Below are 13,780 nucleotides of genomic sequence, written 5' to 3'. Positions count from 1 at the left end.
CCAAGGGAGACCAAGAAAATTAGCTTGACTTTTGGGGCCCACACTATGATAATCGTATTTTTGAAATTAAACGGCAAAAATAAATAAAGATATTTTGGGAGTATCAAAACGAGAACAGTCCTCTCCATGCTTAGCGCCGTCCCCACCATCTCCGCCTGGTTCCTCCTCTTGCTCCTCCTCGGGTTGGAAGAACAATTACTTTTTCTTTTGGAATAGAAGGCAAAACCTTCAGCCTCTGCATTAACCGATGCATGCAACTATCTTATTAGTGAAAAAGTCTTGAAGTCTTAGGGCCACATGGACCCAAAATCATAGTGCATAAAGAAATAAAACAAAGAAAGATTCCACATCCGGCGAAACAGATCAGACTACGATGCTTATAGACCTAGTCTATTATCAGCATGCCATTCAAATCGGCTGAAGATAGCCCGTGCTACCATCTCCCATCGGTTACACCCAGTAATCAAAAGCTCTCTGGAGTCCACACGAGTGAATGATGACCACATATGGATCAATGGCGTAGCTCTATATATTACCTGCAATTCGTGAAGTTTGTCCCATTAAAAACCACAACATTTCTAATATTCCATATCACCCATAGTAATGCACATATCCCTATCTAAATATGTTTCGTTGATGTAAGTCTACACCAATGAGCCTGTTTATGCTCCTTGGAGGATGGACGTTAAAAGCTATATGGATTGAGCGCCAAAGTAATTTTGCAAGTGGGAAGAGATGTTTAATCGTTTCATTGTGATCACAGAAACAATTACTTGCAACTAGCTGCCTCACAAACGCTGGTAGGAGTTGGGGCCTACTTACAGCGGCTTATTGATTGACTGAGCCGTTGCTGTGAAGTGTGAACCCAAGTTGTTTCCATGATACGCACATCCTAATCCAACGAAGTTAATGCGAATTGGAATTCTCGCAAGAACTTCATCTTGGCGAATATTCTCCACCACCTTGAATTCGTCAATGCGTCAAACTTTCATGTACATTGGACTTGAGCTTGTCCCATGAGCACCGCTGCTACTCCAAAGACTCCATATGACTCCACCTGCAACTTGTAGTCCCTTTTTTTCTTGATCGCAGTCAACACTCGAGCAAAATTAAGTTCCTTGTTACTCTAGTTTGTTCTCCCAACTTCCAGAGTATCCGTCTAACGCAATCACACACTGATCACTGACCTGCGTGAAAATGAACAACTCACATATTGGGTGTCACACATAAGAGTTACCTGAACTCAACACCACCGCTCCTTTCTTGACCGTCTGTCTGAAACTTGAAAGAATTTCACCATTGCTTGTAGTCATCCCGAGTCAAACTCGCAGTTGTCTCGCCACATGTATGACCACCAGAGCCCTGGCCCGTCTCCATGTCCCGTGCATACCGCACGCCTCGCCGCTATTACCGCGTCGAGCCTCCGCTGTCCCGGCCAAGTCTCAAGGGTCGCGAAACCACACCACTCAACCCCCACTGCAGAGTACTACCGATCGTCACCGACCGATGACGAGTTTCACGCTTCCATCAGACCACTGGGCTCCAGTCCGAACTACGTGTCCCTCGCTTTTTTCCCGTCTGCTGAATAGGTTTTGACCCCGTCGACTTACGCCGTAGCCCCTCAATCCAGCTCCACCTCCAACATGACTCCATGGTAGATGATCAGTCCACCCCTGCGCCTCATCGACTTCAAGCTCCGTGAATACACCACCTTGAATCAATCCCGCGTCATAGTCTTGTTGAAGCCACACAAGCACTCATGCCTGTGCCACGTGTTTCCACGCCCAGAAGTCGGTCACCATCAGCAGCACGCTCCTATGTCGTCGTCGCTGATCCCGCACCATCTTCTGTACCAACCGACTTACGTCGATCCGTCAGACTATCTAGTCCGACCCAGCCGAACTTCTCCGACTGCATGACACGCTCGAGGCTCCCACTTCCAACTTAGCTGACATGACTTTCCGCAACGCCTGCAAGCATCTCTGTTGTGCCAACAATTCTTTCTCTTGTCTGCCATAACCCAAGGTTTTCAGTCCCGTTGAACTTCTCCACCTCAAACCTGGTACCCGTTGACGCCCTGGTTCTTTGTACGGCTGACCCATAAAAAATTACCTGAGCTATCCATGTGATGTCCAAGTACATTACATGTGTACTAATAGTAGAGGATACAACTAGTTGATCTTCACATGAAAGCAACTCCTGGCTCAACTCTCAATGCTAGCGTTGCACTTCCTGTCAAAGCTTCCCAATGTACTGCCGTATCATGTTGGATTTTCTTCCGCTCGATCTAATCTGCCTCTCGCCGTCCCACCCGTGAGGACTCGGTCCTCTTTTTTTCAAAACAAAACACATGCATGCAACGGTACCGAGCAGCCAGCCAGGCGTACGTGCCTGGTCCTCGTCCCAGACTCCGCTGCCGGCTCGGGCAGCCCCACCTGGGCCAGCCCGCCAGCACCAGCCCCTGTTGGGCCACGCAGCCATCTGCCACTGCGCCTTGCGCGGCCGCCTAGCCACGTCTGCGTCGTCCGTTACGCCGCCGCCGCTCCAGGATGCAAGCGACGCTCGCCCAATCGATCCACGATTGCCGCACGTCTCACCTGCCGCTGCTGCCACCAATTGCTATTACGCCGATTCCGAATAGATCCGTTGCCACCGTTCCGATCTGCCCAATCGGTTTCAACTCCACAACTGTGATCTTTCGGCTTCGTTTCCTCTAGATCAACAATCCACAGCCTCAAATCGAACCTTGCTCATGATACCACTTGTTAGAATTAAACCGAGGCCACCGTTGGATCATCTGAGGACCAAGCAATCACCACAAGCACGACACCGAGATTTGTTAACGAGGTTCACCGATATGGCTACATCTCCGGGGCCTGACTACGGGCGCTCCTCCCCGTGACACCGTCACAATACCGCTCCCGGTCGCCCTGGACACCGGCACATGCCGCCGGCTTCCCCTGCGTTCCGGTGCTATTATGTTGGCATAGGTTACATCGTGTGTCTACCCCCGCTATATATGAGAGGCCTAGTATACAAGTGTCCTACTAGGACACGACTCCATATCCTATGTAAACACAATACTACTCAGAGTCCAACTGTAACCTACCGTGTAAACAATATTCGACACAACTCTAACACCTAGTGACATTTTGTTTCGAAATCCTTTGAAGGGATTATCGTGGTCGTGGACCTTGTTTTGCTTGTGAAATATCTGAGCATCTTCCGCTGTAGTCCAGACCAAGGGGAGCCAAGCAAATCATCTTGACTTGACTTTGGGGGGCCAAACGATGATAATGGTATTTTGGAAATTATACGGGAAAACTAAATACAGATATTTTGGGAGCAGAAAAACGAGAATAGTCTACTCCAGAAAAGAAAAAGGAAAGAAAAAAGAATAGAAAAAGAAAGAAAAAACAGAGTATATTCTGTACAGTGGTTGATCATCCATTCCATGATTTTGTTTTCAGATAATTGATCGTCTTCTGCTGGTTTGCTCTCTCGCCAGTGCTAAATTGAACCCCCCAAATCGCTTGCAGTCATACATTTTGTTACAACACCATCATAACAGTCCGCGAGAAGATGTTCTCACGGACAAATTAGTGGCATTGCCTAATCACAAGGATGCCAAGAGTAAAGACCTGGCATCATCCCATACTGAATATCAACCAACTTGATGTTGGATCTAGTCCCGTTCTATCAAATACTCCTAGTTGATAAGAGCAATATGGAAACTGCAAGTTAATTGCAAAGTGACACCAACGAAAACCACATAGCTGATTTGGTATGTCCATATGATGTTAAAGGTGAAAAACAGAGCAGTCATTTCTGGCTACATTACAAGTTCCGTCGGCTTGCATAGTAGCATGTGTCCTCATTCTTTGTCTACAAACAATTACAGAATATAGTGGCACCAACAAATTGATAATCGTACACTAGAAGCAGATCATGCAATGATCCAGTGAATGGCGCAGGATGCAGCCACCTAATTGATGTTCCAGGGACAGGAAGCTGTTGGAGTCCCAAGAAATTAGAATTTGGTTTCAACTTGACAAGTTCCATGGTGAAGAGCTGATCATCGTCTGGAAAAGGGTACGCGAGCTTCACAGCAAGTATCACTTTTGAACCCTCGGTTGGTCGCCTGGCAGCCATCGAAATGATGTTGTAGCTTGCTCCGATATCGTGGGAACATTTAAAGGTCAGAGACGAATCCTGCACGGAAGACTGCACAGGTGTTAGTGCCATCATCACTGAATTATTTGTATGGCTTCAACTGATTAAACAGTCTAACTCTGAGGTTAAAAAGACAAACCTACTGGAAAGTTCCGCACATAGAAAACGCAGAGAAATCATATGGCTCTCTTGCAGTGGTGACCAATCCTATAATTATGGACAGTAGGGTGAGCATTGCAGCATCTGTACTCTGTTGGGTCTTCCTCCTCTTCTGCCCAGCTGAATCTGATTACATACAAGAGCATTGGTTTATTTCCCGCATGTTAATTAGACGTCAAACTCTGTCACACAGTGGATGCTTAAGGAATTCTTGATATAAACAGGGGTGTAAATATACGTGTCCATGAGCTAAAAACTTTTATCAGGAATGGCAAGTCCAGAGTATGTGACAGTCTAACATGATGATTACGAAAGAAATGAGATGCTGGATGTTGCGTAACTGACCATTTTATCAGGATGAGCCCTTCACAGTTGACACTTCAGATGTGCGTGGACTGTGAGGCATTGCAAACTCAAAAGGGATTCCTCAGCTTCCAGATTCACTTGAGATCACTACATCACCGTCAGGTCAGTGCTAGTCTTACTCCATTCACAACAGGATCTGATTGGGATGTTCACTCCAGCTTCAGCTCCCCGGTGCCTTGCTCAGATATCATAGTTGCTCCAGCTTGAACAGTAAAAATTTCTCCTACTTGTCCAGCCTGAACTGTAAAAATATTTCATAGTTGCTCCTGGTCACCAAGATTCGGAATAAACATTTGTTACAGAATATTAACCATGCAATTTGTGCCCCAGCTTGTCTTAGGTTGAAAGTATATAATGTTTAGAGTGCAAAAAAATGTACTTAATTGGAGTATGTTAAAGAGCACTTGCATACAGAAAATTGTATCTGCTGGGCAACTAGTTGAGTTTAACAGGAAGAAGAAACTAAAACATGCTGGAAATAGAATGCTAATGGTGCCCAGCTACTGGATATGCTAACTCTCCTCTGATAGGCAAAAACGGTAATAGACATTTCACAAACCAGAATACCAGATGGAATCAAAGAAACAGAGGGAGAGCTGAGCTACCTATACCAGCGGCATGGCGGCTCCGGTAGGGAGATATTAGCAGCACCAAATGGTTGGGGTGCGCCTTCATCTCACATTGCATGGATTTTTTGAGTGAATTAAGCTGATTAAACAGTCTAACACTGATTTTTGCAAGGAAATACAACTGTGATATGATGTTCCATCGTATGGAGAAACCATGTGGCCTCTCTTGAAGTTGGGCCCCATCTTGTAACTGTCGACAATCGGATGTGAAACTCTGTGAGAGGGTAGAAAACTAAGGAAGTCTTTGCTACAAACAGGGGTACGTGCAAAATATATGTGTTCAAAACTGAATACAATGTGACAGAGATCATGCTTGCGTTATATATAAGCATGTGTAGCTTTAAAATGCGTGAACAAGATAGCTAGAAATCGAACCAAAACAACAAAAAGGAAATAGTGCAATATTTGAGCTGTACCTGCATAGTGTTACATGGTGGAACTGGAAATAGACTTGCTTCGATTCAGTCAGCACGAGTTGTAAGTGTAAAGCACATCATCTTGGCTGCTACACACAAAAAGGAAAACAGAGTACAGACTAATTAGCACATCGCACTCCATAGCTGCTACATACTACTAGTTGAACGAAAGAGAAGCAATTAGCTGAGCTGACCTGATGTTTGCCGTCGCCATGCCCACCGCTTGGGACCGTGAGCTCTCTCCCGCAGCTGCAGGCTCGGGATGGAGAGATGAGGATTCCCCTGTTGATTCTCCCGCTTGGGCGACGGTGCCTCCCAGCTCGTGGTGGCTCCGCTCCTCGGACAGTCGCAGTACGGGACTGTTTGTATGCGCCTGGAGCCTCGGAAGGTTGTTGATACCAGTAATTCCTAATCTCAACATGCTTCCACCACTGATATCTATCATTGCCAGCTGGGGTGAGCTGCCATCCTCAAATATCAACTCTCTCAGTCCCCACAGATCATAAATACCAAGCTTCTTGAGATTTGGGAATGCTCCCCTTTTGAACGCCAACTTCTCCCCACTATTAGAGAAGATTCCAAGACGAAGGTGCATGAGGTTGGGAAGTGGCCCTAGTACTTCCATGATTTTTCCTTCCTCCTTTATTACGCCACTCTTTAAGTAAAGCTTGACCAAATGCATCAGACTGCCAATCCAGCCAGGAATCTCTCCAAGGCATCCATGCAACTTCAGACTCCTCAACAGGGGAGGAGGAGAGGAAACAACATGCAGCCACTCGAGTGAACCATCCACTGAAAGGGAGCGGAGGCAAGTGAGCTTCTGAATGGCGTCACAGAGTACCTTGCATTTTTGCTTGCTGGCCCCTTGTGTTAACACGCTCAGTTTTCTCAGCTGCACAAGCTCGCCTAGCTCTTTAATTGCACTGCAACTAGTTCGGCTGATGTCCACAACCTCTAGTATTTGCAGCTCTTTCAGTTTTCCCATTCCTTTTGGCACCCTCACACCATCTGACTTTGACCCACAGCTAGACCAGGCCATGTGTAGCTCAGCAACTACCTCGGCTCGCTTACTAGGATCGACCAAAGGTGTGAACAGAATGGGCACAATAATTGTGGCCAGCAAGCAATTCTTGGGGCCATCCATGTCAAAGATAGCATAGGAATTCCTTCTAGTACAACGGAGACTGTGTAGACTCTTGAGTTTACAAATCTCAATTGGCAGTTCTGTAATATAACTGTCTCTAATGTTCAAAGTGCGCAAGCCTTGTAATCTCCCTATGGATCTAGGAAGTTTATAAATATGTGAATATCCTCGAGGACGAGGAAAATTCAGATACTTCAAGTGGCGAAACAATCCTATGTTGCTGATATCCTTTTGTGCGACTTGAAACTGTGCATTCTCTAGATCCAAGACCCGGAGCATTCTCATGTCAGGTGAACAAACTGAAGGTGATGGCTGCAATGATTTCTCACCAAACATAGTTATTGACAGGACGTGGCTCCAATCCATATCTATCTTTTGGCACATGCTACCATGGTATGCTACATGTCGGAAGGTCTCCTCCATAGCACCACTTACATTATTTCCTGCCACATGCACAAAATTTTCATCTCTAGAAACTGAGATCATGACATCACGCACAATATCATGGACTCGACAGCTCTTCACAACTCCTTCTATGTTCACCCTTGATGCTTGAAGCATGCTTCGGTTGATTAACTCATTGAAATAACCTTTTGCCACATCCTCAATGTTCACCCCAGTCCCACCCCTAATCAATCCCTCGGCAATCCATCTTTCTACTAGACGCCTCATCTCGATTTCAAAATCCTCAGGAAAGATGCTTAGGTATAAGAAACATGGCTTAAGATGAGATGGCAAGTGGTTGTAACTCAAAGTAACCATCATCTTCATTGCTTCAAGGCTGGGGTTACTCTCAAGCTCAGACGGGAGTTGGTTATAGACGTGCTCCCACTCTACTATTTTTTTAGTGGCAAGGATCCCTCCAATAGTGAGTATGGCCAGTGGTAAACAACCACACTTTTTAACTAGTTTTTCCACTATGCTCTTGAAGTTTTCATCCGTGGTCATGTCTTCATTTGTTTTCCTACTCTTTTTTAGGAGCAAATTTGTGGCTTCGACTACCTCTAAAGTTTTAAGGTGGTATATAAGGGATTCAAAAGTACATTCCTTTGCTAAGCCCACATCACGTGTTGTTACTATTATCCGACTACCTTTCTTGTTACTATTAGGAAAAACAATATCTTTAATCCACCTCCATGCATCTATGGTCCACAAGTCATCAAGAATAATAAGGTACCTCTTATCCTTAATCTCTTTATTAAGGTACTCGGCGAGGTCCTTTACTTGCACCACCTTCCCTTCAAGTTCTTTCAACAAGTTCCTCAGTGAATCTCCACCCAGAAGTTGCCTGATCATATCCTTGAGCATTTCTATCTTGAAAAATGACTGTGAAACTGTGATCCAAGCAGAGCAAGAGAAATTCTTCAGAATATCTTCCTTACTTTCATAAGTTTTTCTTGCAAGAGTAGTCTTGCCTAAACCACCATGCCAACAACACATATAACTTTGGCATCACCATTTCTAGTGTTGACATCCATCAGCTTATCAACTCCTCCCTAGGCTTTGCAAAGCCCACAAGTTCTGCTTCATCAGTGTTGCTTGCTGAGTGGTTACGTACATCTTCTATGTAAGAAACCTCCTTGTCACTGGTCGTTGAGGCCTCCGTCTTGATCAAGTTGTAGCGTGCATTCCTGCTGCTCACTTCTTCAACTCTTGCTTTCAGGTTGCGAATTTGGATAGCAATCCGACGACGATCTTTGAGCTTCATCAGCCGTTTTGTTAGGCTTTGGCTCCTCACATGAACCATAAATTCATCAAGGCAATCTTCTATATTGTAGGACATGTCTCTTACTTGCTCTGCCCACACCTTCAGTAGCATGTCTCTGTTCTTCGTTGCTTCAGCTGCTGCCAAGAATGCCTGCATCGTCTTTAGCTCGTCTTTGATGAACCTGTCAAGCAAATTAAATTGAGATTCAGAACAACCACTATTGTCATTCTGTAGCTGGTGGCATGCGCGCGACAATGCATGAGAAAATTTGCCGCATCCATGAATAGCGGAAAAAAATATATCAAACAATGGGAATGAGATCTGAAACATGCATGACAAGACTTATATATTTCCTAGATTTGGTATCGGTAAGTTGATCCGTGTAACAACTTGAAAGAGTTAACATGTAAATGGATGCATCCGTACATACCAGATATCCTTCTGCACACCCATCACCAAGCTCAGCTCGGCGGCCGCGGCAGAGGCGGCCTTGCTGATGGCGCCCCCCAGCATGGACCTCGCCATGCTTAGCACCGTCTCCGCCATCTCCGGCTCTTGCTGGTTCGTCACAGAACACCTTTTCCTTTCCTTTTTGGAAGACCCTCACAAAGTAGATCTCACACTAGGTGGATGTTGAGGACGAAGGACAGGGAGCGGCAAATGGCAGTGCTGCTATAGTGAAAGGGGATCGGTGTGTTTGGTCCTAATAGTAGAGTAGACCAAACGATAGCGTGCATGTGTCTTAGCTAGCGCCTCAAGAGTAGGCAACTAAAGCCGATCTGCGCCAGTTCCCCCCTAATAATCTACACTTGATTAAACTTCTGACAGCTAACGGCATCTCCAATGCTGACCCTCAAACGACCCGCATATGTTTGGACTCCGTGGATCGGATGTGTTGTGCCAACTAACACGGTCATGTATTAGTTCGCCGGGCGGTTCAAACACACTTTCTCCCACAACCCGGAGAAAACGGGGGGACGGGGGAGGGGCTTTGCGGACATTCGGATAGCTGCCACACTCGCATTTGACCACAATGGCCCACCCAAAACCCTTTTACTCGCCCGCGCGCGTTCCCGCCCAGGGCCAATGGCCCGCATTCATGCCACTGTAGAGCGGCTGCTCCCGCATTGAAGCCGGCTCAGAGCGCATGCCACCACCAGCGCGTCGCAGGCGTGCACAATCGGTGACTTGCCCGGTCAGTGCAGACCATCGTCGACCCCTGCCCGGGAGCTCCCCTTACCCTCTAGCTGAAGCACACCCGGACGTGGGGAAGCGGAGCCGTACTTTCCCCTAAGCATATACCTCCAGGGTTGACGGACATAGGAAAGACAAAGGGATCCACCACAGCTGTTCATAGACTACCGTAGGGTATCTGTGTCGTGCGAGTGGAGCTTCGCGTGGACGGGCGTGTAGGTAGTTTTACCTTTTTTAGTTAAAATATGTTCATATCTAAATGTTTTTGTCCGGTTTGTATGAAATACGCTGTGTTTGCATGAATTTCATCCGGTTTTTTGAAAAAGTGTTTGGAATATACGTGAGCGGCATTGGATGACTGCCTCCAACATCAATATCCGCAGACTAGTCCCGCTGTTCACGGAAGGATGCTGGAGCAAATTTACGGGTCAACATTGGAGATGACATAAACATCTTGATATAAAAATATCGAAGTGCCCGTAGCTAGGTCGCGTCTCGTGGACATACAATTAGTACACATATACTTTGTGATTTTCTGGCTCACTTATGGGTGACCATTACCAGCAAGAAATAGCTAGCGATCAGTAGCATCTTGATTATCACAAGTAACTTGAATATCTATGGAGAAACTAGCTCCACCAGCTGGCCGGCCAGGTCATGTTTATAACATATCTATCCGCCACATCTTATTTTGCAATAACTCTAATCCTTGAAAGCTAACAGATTTATAAGATTTTTAGGTCCCACTTAAAAATCATATAACCATCATCTTAACATATCCAGAAGAAGCATAAAATTCATAATCAAGTAAAACATGTCTCCTAAAGCTCTTCTTTCAAAAAAAATTGTCAAAGCATGTGGATCATTATTCGTGTCACATTCCCTAATAGCTCTAGCAAAGTTTAATTCAACTTTAGTGAGTGTGACAGGAATAGGTGATGTTCTCATAGGTGGTAGGCGGTTCATTTTCAACTGTTTCTTTCTATTTTAATATAGAAAAATGACCATCAAGTAATTCTCCCAAAGGAGGAGATTCAGCAGTAATAACAGACGCAGCAGCAGCGATATCAACAGTTTCATCGTGAGAATCGCGAATGACATGTTGGTTTCAAAGTGTGGTTCATTGGTGTCTCCCACTCGATCTTGTGCATGATGAAAAGAAGGCAATGCTGCAGAGGGAGACTACATTAATCTTACTGCTTGTTTCCCTTTCTCTTTCTCGCTATTTTACCGGAAGAGCTACCTTGTACATTAAGATAAAATAATTTCCACTTGTAACATTGAGATGTAGGCAGGAAGGAATATCAAACTGACGCGTCAGCGTTAACTAATCCACGCGTGACTGAAGTGGGCGTGGTCTCCCTGTGAGAAAGCAGTGGGAGGCTCTACGTTAAGGATGTTGAGGACTAGGAGTACTTAACACGAGCAGTTTTAACAATGGTCCCTCTTACCTCTTCTTTTCACATGAGAGGTAAGATCTCATTGCTTCAAAGAGAAGTTAAGAGGGACCATGTTAAAATTTGGCACTTAACACTAATTAATCTGGCCCAAAAATTTCCATGTACTTGCATGCATGTTCACGTCGCAAGGGCTATGTGTGCACAGTTGCCTTATTGGTTGCTTGTATGTACATCACCTTGCTTTGCTCGGTGATTAGTCAAAAGAAATGTACTCTCTTTGGCTCATATTAGAGTTTTTTTAATTTGAATGTTGAGATGTTTGTTATTTAATTGTTTGTCAAACTTGAATTTTGAGATGTTTGTATTTACAAAACAACAACTATATATTTAGCATTTTAGTAGAGTGTCCTCAGCAACGCGGAAGGAAAGTCCGGGTGTGACGAGATGCTATTGCGGAGAGGACGGTAGAAAGAGACACCATGCTTCGCTAGTTTTATATGCTCCCCAGAAAACAAAACAAATGTCCCGGCGGCAATAGCGGATCTGGTCATTGCTATGCACGATGCTTGATGGACGAAAGTTTGTCTGCATTCGCCTAACACGGTTGATCTACTATAGCGGATCTGGTCATTGCTATATGCATATTTTTTCCCTACTAGTTAAATTGCAGGTCTCGTGGTTCTCCATAATCTTGTCGCAAAGTACATCGCAGGTCGTAAAAGCGCTCTGAGAAGATTACATATGAAATGTGGTTCTGACTCCCGACAAAGTCATGTGAAGCCCAGTGGCGTTCAATGTAACGGCAATTTTTAGGCTGGACGGTGCTAATTAAAAGGACGTACTGCCATAATATAGTATGCACGATCCTTGAAGCAGGCGAGCAAAGTGAGATGCATATGCATGCGGGCCCGTCGTCTCTTCACTCTGACAAAATCAACAATTTCTATTGGCATTGCAATTTCTTTCAGTAAGGTTATTATTGGAGTATTTAGTTTCTACGCTGCCCGTTGATTATTGGAGCATTACTGTATAGAGCACGGCGGCACAAATATGACATTTTTCATCCGATCCTCATAAGAGCATGCTAGACCCCGCATCCCGCCGGCCCGCAACTCTAGCCCAGTGGCGTTCAATGTAATGGCTTTTGCGGGCCGGCAATAACGGCCGCAGATATAGACCCCAAACGGACCCGTATAAAAGTATATTTGCCGAATATGCTTTTATACGGTTCGGCTTGCGGTGTCTGCTCTTGCACCGCTGCCCTCCGCATCTTATCAGCCCGCAAAATATATCAAGTCCAGCATAATACAACAAACGGAAGCAAACTAAATAATTATTCAAATTCAACACAATACAACAATCATCCACATTACAAATAATTATTCAAATCTTAAACAATGCAATACAAAACTTGTGGTGAGTACAAATACAAATGAATACAGAAAGGAGTCACTGTCCAGCCCTTTGCCAATAGTGCTCAATGAGATCCTCCTGAAGTTGAAAATGTGTATCTGCATTTTCAATCTCCTTGTATGTCTGAAGAAAAACTCTAATGCGGTTAGGGTCTCTAGCTGGTTTGACACGGCTACCCACATTATCGTAGAAGAATTCCAAGTGCATTCTTCTCTCATCTTCAAGAATCATATTGTGAAGGATAACACAACATGTCATGATATTTTTCAATGTTTTCTTATAAAAAACGAGCAGGACCACAGACAATGGCAAATATACATTGCAAAACACCGAATGCTCTTTCAGTGTCTTTTCGGGCTGCCTCTTGCACCCTTGCAAATTCACACTGTTTTTTAGTTTTGGGTTCTTTGATGCTCTTGACAAATGTGCATCAAGGAGGGTATATACCATCTGCAAGATAGTACCCTTTTGTGTATTCATGCCCATTGATAGTGTAGTTGCAAGCTGGAGCATCATCACTAGCAAGCCTAGCAAACAAATGAGATCGTTGCAACACATTGATATCATTGAGAGTGCTCGGCATACCAAAGAAGCAATGCCAAATCCATAAATCTTCGGATGCTACGGCCTCTAGCACAATTTTTGCATCACGAGACTTGCCACAATACATTCCTTGCCATGCCTTTGGGCAATTTTTCCATGTCCAATGCATACAATCAATGTTGCCTAGCATGCCAGGCCAACCTCTCCTCTCATTAGATGCCATCAAATTCTTTGTGTCATCCTCGTTGGGTGCCCGAAGATACTCATGACCAAAGACACAGATGATCACTTTTGCAAATCTACGCACATAGTATCTTCACCAATGCGAAGGTACTCATCGGCATAGTCAGCCGGAATGCCATATGCAATCACCCGCATAGCTGCGGAGATTTTTTGATATGCACTAGTGAAGGAAATATGCCCTAGAGGCAATAATAAAGTTATTATTTATTTCCTTATTTCATGATAAATGTTTATTATTAATGCTAGAATTGTATTAACTGGAAACTTGATACATATGTGAATACATAGACAAACAGATTGTCACTAGTATGCCTCTACTTGACTAGCTCGTTAATCAAAGATGGTTAAGTTTCCTAACCATAGACATGAGTTGTCATTTGATTAACGGGATC

The 13,780-nt window shown here is 44.7% G+C and overlaps 1 pseudogene; it reads right to left on the bottom strand.

Annotated features, from left to right (window-relative positions):
• Positions 1–5,047: 5,047 nt before the first annotated feature.
• On the bottom strand, positions 5,048–9,153 carry LOC119288161 (annotated as a pseudogene).
• Between the last annotated feature and the right edge of the window lie 4,627 nt (positions 9,154–13,780).

This window comes from Triticum dicoccoides, chromosome 4A (genome assembly GCF_002162155.2).
Source record: "Triticum dicoccoides isolate Atlit2015 ecotype Zavitan chromosome 4A, WEW_v2.0, whole genome shotgun sequence".
Lineage (NCBI taxonomy): Eukaryota > Viridiplantae > Streptophyta > Magnoliopsida > Poales > Poaceae > Triticum > Triticum dicoccoides.
The sequence above is the reverse complement of the archived record's forward strand: the minus strand, read 5'-3'. Positions and strand labels throughout refer to the sequence as shown.